The sequence below is a fragment of the Mobula birostris genome, chromosome 22 (genome assembly GCF_030028105.1).
Source record: "Mobula birostris isolate sMobBir1 chromosome 22, sMobBir1.hap1, whole genome shotgun sequence".
NCBI lineage: Eukaryota > Metazoa > Chordata > Chondrichthyes > Myliobatiformes > Myliobatidae > Mobula > Mobula birostris.
The window spans coordinates 60,141,119-60,153,246 of NC_092391.1; the positions used below are offsets into that span (position 1 = coordinate 60,141,119).

General features: G+C 43.9%; 1 protein-coding gene across 7 annotated transcripts in view; it reads left to right on the forward strand.

Moving 5' to 3' along the window:
* Positions 1-12,128, forward strand: part of arvcfb (ARVCF delta catenin family member b) — a 500,299-nt gene that overhangs the window by 377,555 nt on the left and 110,616 nt on the right. The window lies entirely within an intron of this gene.

The following is a 12,128-nucleotide window of genomic DNA, read 5'->3' on the forward strand; positions in this document are numbered from 1 at the left end:
GACTGGCTGCATCAACGTCTGGTAAGGGGTGGGGGGGGGGTTGCTACTGCACAGGATCAAAGTAAACTGCAGAGAGTTGTACATCCAGTCAGTTCCATCATGGGCACCAGCATCCGTAGTATCCAGGACATCTTCAAGTTGGCTCAAAAAGGCGGTGGCCATTATAAAAGACACCCATCACCCAGGACATACCCTCTTATTGCTATAAGACCATAAGGAGCAGAATTAGGCATTTGGCCTATACAGCCTACTGTTATTTTGTCATGGCTGATCCAATTTTCCTCTCAGCCCCAGAGTCCTGCCTTCTCCCAATGTCCTTTCATGCCCTGACCTATCAAGAATCTATTAACCTCTATCTTAAATGTGAGTTTCTAGTGAGTGAGAGAGAGAGGTGTTGGAATGAACAGTAGTTTTTGATGGACTCTAGATCATAGTATCTTTGGGGGCCTTGCTAGTGCTTGCGTGGTTGGGGGGGGGTTGATGCTTTTGCTGCTCCCTGTGCAAGGGTGGGGGTACTTTTGGGGTTCTAACTTTCTGCTGTCATTCATTCTTTGGGGTATTTCTTCTGTTTCGTGGATGTCTGTGAAGAGTAAGAATTTCTGACTGAGTACTGTATATGTTCCCTGATGTTAAATTGAATCATTTGAAAATGAATCTTCAATTAAAACATAGGCAAGCTGTAACAATTTTCTTTGGAGGATTTATAGCTTCTGTACTTGAATCCAAATATTGAAGAGTTGAATCATGTCTTTAGAAATGGTCATCACTGATTTGACATTTATCTTGCTGATCTGGCATTTCTAATATTGAAAAGCTAAAATCCAGTTACCTCACATAATAAGCAGAAAAACTATTCAGCATAAGCCTTTCATATCCGCATACTATGTAAATGATTTTAAAAATGTAGTTGGAGCGTGAAAATGTGCAAAATGTCTGTGTGGTTTTAATGCTTTGAAGGGAGCCTGCCATTGCAGCATAATTCTAATCTGACTGAGAGCTGGCTTGTAGAATCCTAGCAATGTGACATGTGTTTGGCTTGCAGCCCAAGCACAAACAGTAGAAGTGGATCCGCTCTGCTTGATTCTCTCAGAGTTGAATATCTGAGGCTGTGAACTCCAAGGAGTAATCATTTATATTCATGAATTATACAAAGACCTTGTGATATGAACAATGGCACCATTATATAACCAAAGAGGAAATAAAGTTGGAACAGAGCACTTTTTTTTTGCAACTTCAGTAAAACAGTTGCCTTTATTTATTTAGAAGTTTCCTCCAATCATCTTGAACCCTTGTCCATTTCACTCAAAACCAAAGGTTCATCGGGTGACCTATTCCCAGAGAATGTTCAACACCAGCTAAATATGACATCAATAATAGCACTGTATGTGGGGAATTCTGGAGTGGAGTCCTGGTGAAGGGGCTGGACCCAAAACAGCAACTCATTATTCCCTTCCATAGATACTGTCTGACCTACTGAGTTCCTCCAGTATTTTGTGTGTTACTCTGGATTTCCAGCATCTGCAGAATCTCTTGTGTTTATGGTGTAGAATCTATTGTGGAAAATAGCAGAATCAATGTATTATGGTTAGCAGAATCAGAATCAGGTTTAATATCACCGGTGTATGTTGTGAAATCTGTTGTTATGTGGCAGCAGTACAATGCAATACAAAACAAAATATATATATATTGCATTTTATATATACTGTAACAGTATAGATTTTATTTTTTATATATAGTATACGTGTGTGTGTGTGTGTATATATATCTCTCTCTCTCTCTCTCTCTCTCTCTCTCTCTCTCACTGCGCACGTACACACACACACAGTGTGTGAGGTGGTGTTCATAGGTTCAGTGTCCATTCAGAAATCTGATAGCAGAGGGGTAGAAGCTATTCCTGAGTTGTTGAGTGTGTGTCTTCTGACTTCTGAACCTCTACTCTGATGGTAGCAGTGAGAAAAGGGCATGGCTTGGGTGATGGGTGTCCTTAATGATGGATGCCACCTATCTGAGGCATCGTTCCTTGAAGATGGCCTGGATGCTGGGGAGGCTAGTGCCCATGATGGAGCTGGCTGAGTTTATAACTTTTTGCAGCCTTTCTCAATCCTGTGTGGTGGTCCTCTCATGCCAGGGAGTGATGCAGACAGTTAGAATGCTCTCCATGATACGTCTGTAGAAATCTGCGAGTATTGTTGGTAACATACCAAATCTCCTCGTGCTCCTCAGACTCCTGCTGTTGTATTGGACACCTGACCAGGACTGTGGAATTCAGATCTCTGACAGATTGGGTAACCCACTTGTTTAGGTATGGCTGGATTTGGGAATGTTTCTTTTACAGGGGAAAGGGTGTTCCTTAAAATGTACACCCTCAACCAAAGACTCTGCTGTTGGTGGCTTTGGAACACTAGAAGTTGCTACTTGATACGAGTCCACACCATTAAAACCATGTGGAATGAATTGGAAGAGAATCGACCATTACTGTGGCATTAACAGTTGTCAGTAGGGAGATTAAACAATTCGCACTACTTTGGACTGGAGCCAGCCAGAGAGGGAATTTTGCAGCTGCGTGCTTCTTCAAATGACTGAAAGCTTAAAAGTATAAACACAAGTTTCTGCAGATGCTGGAAGTCCAGAGCAATACACACAAAAGGGCTGAGACCCTTCATCAGGACTGGAATGGAAGGAGAAAAAAAGCCAGATTAAGAAGGTGCAGACAGAGGAAGGAGGACGAGCAAGAAGGTGATAGATGAAGCTGGGTGGGTGGGGGAAGGGGCATGAACTGAGAAGCTGGGAGGTAAAAGGTGGAAAAGGTAAAGGGCTGAAGAATGAGGAATCTGAGAAGAGAGTCCCAGGAATTGCACCACCAGGTTCATGAACATTTGCTGCCCCTCAGTCATTGGGCTCTTGAACCCAAGGGGATAGCTACACTTGACTTTATTTGGCCCATCATTGAAATGTTCCCACAACCAATGGACTCATTTTTAATGACTCTTTATCTCATGTTCTTGTTATTTATTGCTATTTGTTTGTATTTGCATTTGCACAGTTTGTTGTTTTCTGCACTCTGGTTGATCTGTCATTAATTCTGTTATAGTTACTATTCTGTAGATTTATTGCGTATGCCCACAAGAAAAATAATCTCTGTGTTGTATATGGTGACATATATGCACTTTAATAATAGAATTTCCTTTGAACTTTGAATAGACCATGGGAGAAGGGGAAAGAGGAGGGCCCCTGTGGGAAGGTGATAGGCAGGCTAAAAGTATCCAGCCTGCTGTTCTTTCAATGACCTAGGAAGTTTCATTTACAAGGTAAATATAAAGTTAAATGGTGCACAATTCACAAAACAGAAGATTTAAGTCTCTGTTGCCTTTTTAACTTGATGGTAGTGCTGGCATTACTTAAAGAAAAGTAATCAACAATGTTGTTTCATATCATAATTGCAGTTGCTCAAATTACACCTGGAAATAAAATCAGGTGTGCACAAGAGCACAATTCCCACAAATGTTGCTGGAAATTACCAACCATTTCCCTCCCGGGATATAGAGAAGCAAATTTCTTTGAATCGCGGGTGAGGAGAGATCAATGCAGCATGCCAAAGCAGATAGAAAGCAATATTTTGAGAATGTGCGAATCAAAGATCCGTACCTCATGTTTCGATCCAAACAGCATTCAGTGTGTACGCCATCATCCATCTATTGCTCAAAAGCATTATCTATTCCTAAATTTACTGTTGTCTCTGTCACCAATTCTAAAAAAATTTTCAAGATTAGCAGTTTACCAGATTAAGCCTGAATGAGGAAAATGATTTAATAACATGAAATTATTTGAGAAATGGTCTATTGATGTTTGTTCAAGTCATAATCAGAAGGGTTGTTAATTGATTTGGCTTGTCTTAAGTATTGATTTAGCAAATTTTAGCTAATATTGAATAAGTTAATTTTAATTTTATATTCTAAATATTTGTCTGTTCAAATTGCCGTGAGTGCTAGGTTATTGCCCTGAAAAAGAGTTTCTTCAATATTAATGGTAAATCAGCTATATAATTGCTTTTCATCGCTCACAAATGGTAAATTGCATCACAGTTAGAAACTGAAAAAAGCAATTTTTGTAAATGGTTGAATACATTCTATATTTCAAGTAATTTAAAGGAAGAGAAAGATATTTATCCATCAGCTGCTGTTTGTATTTTACACACTGCTGTATTTTAAAAAAGACTGCTTGGTTTATATCTACCAAGGGCTTATTGTGCTTTGATGGATTGAACTTACTGATTTTAGTTCCAGTGTAGTGTTGACTCCATTTTTAATTCAAGTCAATTTCAAGTTTAAATGTTTAAGCTGGATAGCCTCCAACCTGATGGTGTGAACATCAAATTTGTCAACTTCCGGTAATTGCCTCCCTCCGCCCTCCCCTCCCTTCCTCTCCTTCATCATTCACCATTCCCCATTCCTGTTTCTCTCTCTAACCTTATCTCCTTATTGGCCCATCACCTCCCTTTGGTGCTCCTCCCCTTCCCTTTCTTTCATGGTTTTTCTGTTCTGTCCTATCACATTCCCCCTTTTCCAGTCCTTTATCTCTTTTACCAAGAAACTTCCCAGCTCTTTACTTCATCCCAATCCTTCTCTCAGTTTCACCTATCATCTGCTACCTTGTACATCTTCCTCTTGTCCCCCCCCCCACCTTTTTACTCTGATTTCTCCCCTTCTTTTCCAGTCCTGAAGAAGTGTCTCAGCCTGAAATGTCAATTGTTTATTCCTTTTCATAGATGCTGCCTGACCGGCTGAGTTCCTCCAGCATTTTGTGTATTGCTTTGGATCTCCTGTATCTGCAGACTTTCTTGTGCAAGTTCAATTGTCATTCAACCATATATGAATACCCAAGAATACTTCCAAACAAGACCGTGTTATTCCGGGGCTAAGGTGCAAAACACAGTGCCAACAGTCACACACATCACAAAGCACACATATCGTAACACATACAAGATAATCAGCACATAATGATATTGATAAGACCACAGATTCATGGGCATAATTATCTTTCATCTGCTAACCGGGGAGGCACGGTAGCATTGTGGTTAGCACAACACTTTACAGTATCCGTAAACTGGGTGTAATTCCCACCGCTACCTATAAGGACTTTCTGCCTTCTCCCTGTGTCCTGGGTTTCCTCCACGTGCTCTGGTTTCCTCCCACATTCCAATGACGTACCAGTTGGTAGGTTGTTTGGTCATTGTAAATTATCCCGTGATTAGGCTAGGATTAAATTGAGGCATTTCTGGGTGGCGCAGCTCGAAGAGTTTATTCTGCATAGTATCTCAATAAATAACGTATAAATTAGTTGTTTGATAGAGGAGGATTGGTGCACCATTACCACCTGTACTGAGACACAGTGAAAAGCTTGTCTTGCCCAATATATATACAGATCAAATTATTACTTTACACAGTGCATTGAGCTAGCAATGTAGAAAAAGTGTAAAAGCTATTGAAAAAGTGCTGTGCAGGTAAATGATTAAGTGCATGGTCATAATGAGGAAGATTGGGAGGCCAGGAATCCATCTTATCATACAAGGGGTGCTTTCAAATGTCTCATCACAGTGGGGTAGAAGCTGTCCTTGAACCTGCTTACAGACTTTTGTATCTTCTGCTTGATGGCAGAGGGGAGAAGAGAGACTATTCTTGGTGGGTGGTAAATGCAAAATACTCTGCAGATGCTGGGGTCAAAGCAACACTCACAACACGCTGGAGGAACTCAGCAGGTCGGGCAGCATCTGTGGAAAAGGTCGGTCAACGTTTCAGGCTGGAACCCTTCATCAGGACTGTAAAGGGAAGGGGCAGAGACCCTATAAAGAAGGTGGAGGGAGGGTGGGAAGGAGAAGGCTGGTGTGTTCCAGGTGAAAAACCAGTAAGGGGAAAGATAAAGATGTGGGGGAGGAGAAGCAGGGAGATGATAGGCAGGAAAGGTGAAGAAAGAATAGGGGAAAACACAATGGGTAGTAGAAGGTGATAGGCAGCTGGGGGAGGGGGCAGAGTGGCATAAGGATAGAGGAAGGGACGGGGAGGGAATTACCGGAAGTTGGAGAATTCTATGTTCAAACCAAGGGGCTGGAGACTACCTGGACGGTATATGAGGTGTTGCTCCTCCAACCTGAGTTTAGCCTCATCATGGTGGTAGAGGAGGCCATGTATGGACATATCTGAGTGGGAGTGTGAAGCAGAGTTGAAGTGGGTGGCTACCGGGAGATCCTGCCTGTTGTGGCAGACGGAGCGGAGGTGCTCGATGAAGCGGTCCCCATATCTGCGTCGGGTTTCACCGATATAGAGGAGGCCGCACCGGGAGCACCGGATGCAATAGATGACCCCAACAGACTCACAAGTGAAGTGTTGCCTCACTTGGAAGTACTGTTTGGGGCCCTGAATGGTGGCAAGAGAGGAGGTGTAGGGACAGGTGTAGTACTTGCGCTTACAGGGATAAGTGCCGGGTGGGAGATCTGTGGGGAGGGACATGTGGATCAGGGAGTTACGGGTGTCTGATCCCTGCGGAAAGCGTAGGGGGTGGAGAGGGAAAGATGTGCTTAGTGGTGGGGTCCCGTTGAAGGTGGTGGAAGTTGCAGAGGATAATGTGCTGGATCCGGAGGCTAGCGGGGTGGTAGGTGAGGACAAGGGGAACTCTGTCCCTGTTGTGGTGGCGGGAGGATGGGGTGAGAACCGAAGTGCGGGAAATGGAGGAGATGCCCCACCAGCCTCCGGATCCAGCACATTATCCTCCGCAACTTCCACCACCTTCAACAGGACCCCACCACTAAGCACATCTTTCCCTCTCCACCCCTCTCCGTTTTCCGCAGGGATTGGTCCCTCCGTGACTCCCTGGTCCACACGTCTCTCCCCACAGATCTCCCACCTGGCACTTATCCCTGTAAGCGCAAGTGCTACACCTGTCCCTACACCTCCTCTCTTGCCACCATTCAGGGCCCCAAACAGTCCTTCCAAGTGAGGCAACTCTTCACTTGTGAGTCTGTTGGGTCATCTATTGCATCCGGTGCTCCCGGTGCGGCCTCCTCTACATCGATGAAACCCGACGCAGATTGGGGGACCACTTCGTCGAGCACCTCCGCTCCGTCCGCCACAACAGACAGGATCTCCCGGTAGCCACCCACTTCAACTCTGCTTCCCACTCCCATTCAAATATGTCCATACATGGCCTCCTCTACTGCCATGATGAGGCTAAACTCAGGTTGGAGGAGCAACACCTCATATACCGTCTAGGTAGTCTCCAGCCCCTTGGTATGAACATAGAATTCTCCAACTTCCAGTAATTCCCTCCCCCTCCCTTCCCCTATCCCTATGTCACTCTGCCCCCTCCCCCAGCTGCCTACCACCTCCCTCACGGTTCTGCCTCCTTCTACTATCCATTGTGTTTTCCCCTATTCTTTCTTCACCTTTCCTGCCTATCCCCTCCCCCACCCCTTTATCTTTCCCCTTACTGGTTTTTCACCTGGACCCTACCAGCTTTCTCCTTCCCACCCTCCACCCACCTTCTTTATAGGGCCTCTGCCCCTTCCCCCTACAGTCCTGACGAAGGCTTCTGGCCTGAAACGTTGACTGATCGTTTCCACAGATGCTGCCCGACCTGCTGAGTTCCTCCAGCGTGTTGTGAGTGTCTGTTGGTGGGTGGGCTCTTTGGCCAGATGGTTGAGGGGTAATAACTGTTCCTGAACCTAATGTGTGAGTCATGAGGCTCTTTTACCTTCTTCCTGATGACAGCAGTGAGGACAGAGCATGTCCTGGGTGGTGGGGGTCCCTGATAATGGATGTTGCTTTCCTGCGACGATACTTCGTGTAGATGTGCAGAGTGGTGGGGAGGGCTTTACCTGTGATCACTTCACCCCTTGAGGTTGAGCTCACATCCACTTTAAATGTCATGGTAAGACCTACGTGGTATGCACTTGCTTGAAATGGCTTGGGATAGGTTTGACAATTTAATTTGCAGTTTTATAGAATGTGGAACAGTGCAGTGCAGGAATTGGTCTTACAGCTCAGAATGCCTGATACCGAATTAAACTACAGGTCGACCTTCACTAATCCGGCACCACTGGGACCTGAGGAGTGCCGGATTAGTGAAAATACCGAATTACAGAAGGATCACATTAAGCAATAGCTAACTGTCTCATCATACCTTTAAAATATCATGTAAATCAGTACAAGTTAGATAATAATGAAACAGAAATATTAGATGAGTAGCAAGTGAAATTTTAATGAAGTAATATACTGTACAGGCTCAGATAAAATAAAGGGTACAGGTAAATGTACAGGAATTAACTTGTACAGAAAAGTTGAGCACTTCCGCTTCTAAAGTGAGACGTTTAATATACCTTCAGGCAAAGTTACATGTCTGCAAGTGTGGGGTTGTAGGATCATCAACATCTTCATCTTGAAAAGTGAGTGAAGCATCGAGCTGGTGCTGAAACTGGCACAACAGCTTCTTCACAAACTGCAGATGTTGGTGGCAGCACGTCTGGGTGAGCAGAGGTTGATGGCACTGGATTTTGAAGTGTTCGCTCTCCTGTTCCACTTTTTCTAGCAATTTTTTTTTTTTGAACATATCTTCCAAAGTAAGTTGTTTCATATATTTTGGTCTCTCTTTGATTAGCTTATCCTGCAGGATATAAACACTCATTATTTCTTGCTCTAATCCTTTCAGCAATTCACCTGTCAGCTTAATTAGCCTGTCAATAGAAAGTCTCTCTGCTACAACTTCATATTCATCACTTTTGCCAATGACCAGTAACTTACATCTGTGGGTTCCTGCAGCTTTAGAGCAGCCTAGCAAAGTCACATGATCTCTCGATGCCTTATACCCTGTTGGCGATTCTGCATCTGCTGTTGTTAGTGTTCTTCTTGGTGTACATCTCCAATACAAAGCAGTCTCATCATCATTGTACACCCGCTCGGGCCTTTTCGTCGGAGACTAACTTGGCGAACTCGTCAACAAACTGCTGCTGCTTCCTTGTCTGCTGAGCGGTTTTCGCCACACACTGCACGAAACTGTAAGCCATGTTTCTTTATATGGTACACTGTGGAAGAGCCAATGTTGTAACATTCGCACAAGCTTTTCACCAATACAGGACTGTCCAGTTTTTTCAAGAGTTCAACCTTATCTTTAATGGATAATATGCGGTGTTTTCGCTTCACAGCATGAGGTGCATTTCCTTTACTCACTGGGGCCATAATTGGGGCTAAAAAAGAGCCAATAATATTAATAAATGCAGGAAAACAAGCAGGAATCACCTGTCTGTGCTTACAAGAGCGCGCCAACATGTGAACAGATCTCGCGCAACCAAAACAATACGCAGCAGATTGGTATGGTGGCCCGGGAAATTTGAGATTACAGTTGCGCGGAAAATTTGAAATCGGTGCCGGTTTATCAAGGAAACCGGATTACAGGTAGTCGGATTAGTGAAGGTCGACTGTAAATCTCTTTGCCTGCACAATATTGTAAACACAAGAAAATCTGCAGATGTTGGAAATCCAAAGCAGCACACACAAAATGCTGGTTCAGCAGATCAGGTAGCATCAGTGGAAAAGAGTAAACAGTCGACGTTTCAGGCTGGGACCCTTCATTGGGATTGGAAAGGAAGGGAAGAAGTCAGAGTAGGAAGGTGGGAGGGAAGGGAGGAAGAAGTACAAAGTGACAGTTGATAGACAAATCTGGGAGAGGGTGAGGGGTGAAGTCAAGAGCTGGGAAGCTGATTGGTGAAAGAGATAAAGGACTGGAAAAGGGGGAGTCTGATAGGAGAGGACTGAAGGCCATGGAAGAAAGGGAAGAGGAGAGGAGCACCAGAGGCAGGTGATGGGCAGGTAAGGAGATGAGGTGTGAGAGGGGAACAGAAGTGGGGAATGGTGAAGGGGTGGGGGGTGCCATTACCAGAAATTCAAGAAATCGATGCCTGCACAATATCCCTGCAATGCTTGTGTGTTCATGTGCCTGTCTGTACACATCTTAAATGCGATCATTGCACGGTGAATTGAGGTTGAACAAAGTAACAGTGCAGTCCTGATGAAGGGTCTTGGCCGAAAACATCGACTGTTTATTCCCATCCGTAGATGCTGCCTGAATTGCTTATTTCCTCCAGTACCTTGTGTATGTTGCTCTAGATTTTCAGCATCTGTAGTACCTCTTATGTCTGAGAGTGATCTTAGAGTAGGTTAAAAAGCCAGCACAATAACATGGGCCAAAGGGCCTGTATTCTGCTGTTCTGTTCCATGTAAGGCTAGGAGATGGAGAGGTTTAGGGAGGGAATTTGAGCTTAGTGACATGGCAGCTGCTGATATTGCTGTGAGAAATGTTAGAGGCCCAAACTGGAGGAGTGCAGGATTTGAGGAGATGGTACAACTGAAATGGGGGACTGGGATGGCAAAGGTGGAGTCAGGGAGCAATTTTAAAAGTTATGAGAATTTTAAAATTGAGGCATCATTCTTGGGAAACATCTTCAAGGCATACTTTCTCCAATTGGTGAAAATGAATGGTAAATATACCTGATTTACATGAAAGCCATGAAACGGAATGACAGTGAACCCATCTTTGCTATTTGACAATGTAAAAAGAAGATGTCCATTAACAGATATGGAAAGTTCAGCAAGTTATCATTTGGAGAGGCAGTTGTCACCAGTCTGGACCAAGGGTCTCAGCCTGAAACGTTGACTGTACCTTTTCCTAGAGATGCTGCCTAACCTGCTGCGTTCACCAGCAACTTTGATGTGTGTTGCTTGAATTTCCAGCATCTGCAGAATTCCTGGTGTCACCATCATCGTTATGTTCCGTATGATGTAAGCGATCATGGTCTTTCACCATGATTGTTCTTAGCAAATTTTTCTGGAGAAATGGTTTGTCATTATCTTCTTATGGTCAGTGTCTTTACAAGACTGGTAACCCCAGTCATTATCAATACTCTTCAGAGATTTTCTGCCTGGTGTCAGTGAATGCATAACCAAGACTTATGATATGCATCAGCTACTTATACAACCATCTACCACTTGCTCCCATGACCCTGACTGGGAAGTGAACCAGATGCTACACCTTGCCCAAGGGCGACTTGCAGGCTAGCGGAGGGAAGGAGTGCCTTAAACCTCCTTTGGTAGAGATGTATCTCCACCCAGCCACCCATGGTGAAGTAATGATGATGCTAATTCTGCTCTATCTGTCTGTTAATCTATCTTTTATTTAATGATGCTGCATGGAAGATACCCTTCCGGTCCACTAGCCAAGCCATCCAGCAATCCACCTATTTAAGCTACCCTAATCACAGGACAGTTTATGATGACTAACTAACCTACTAATCTGTAGGTCTTTGGACGATAGGAGGAAACTAGAGCACCCAGAGTGTACCCATGCATTCATAGTTAGGACATACAAACTCCATACAGGTGTCATTGAATTTGAACTCTGAACTCCAATGCCTCGAGTTGTAAAAGGGTGGCAGGTTAGAAATGCATCCCTACCAAAGGAAATATAAGGTACTGCTTTCCTCCACTAGCCTGCAGGTCACCCTTGGGCAAGGTGTAGCACCTACTTGGCCTCTGATCAGGGTCATGTGAAGCCATGGGAGCAGGTGGTGATGGTCGTTTGAGCAGCTGGTGCAGATCACAAGTCCTGGTTATGCCACTACTGATGCCAGGCAGACAATCTCTGAAGAATATTGATAATGGCTGGGGTCATCCATCTTGTAAAGACACTGCCCAGAAGAAGGCAATGCAAACCACTCCTGTAGAAAAATTTGCCAATAACAATCATGGTCATAGAAAAACCATGATTGCCCACGTCATACGACGTGGCACATAATGAACAAGTGATTCCTGTATAATTTTCACTCTTTGTAAAGTCCAAACTGAACTAACTGTACGGTCTCTGAATAATGCTAAATATAAAACTCAAATTACGCTTCTGCCTTAGCTTTTCAAATAGACAATCATTGAAGTGGTGCATTGAAAACAGAATTGAGACTGAACAGCCTCATTATTTCTAAAAGTGTTCAAATGCATTTAAATAAATCATTGTAAGAATTTATTAAGCTCCCATTTCTGGGCTCCCTTCAGGCAATAAGGATTTATTTTCCTTTTGTTGTCATTTTCTTT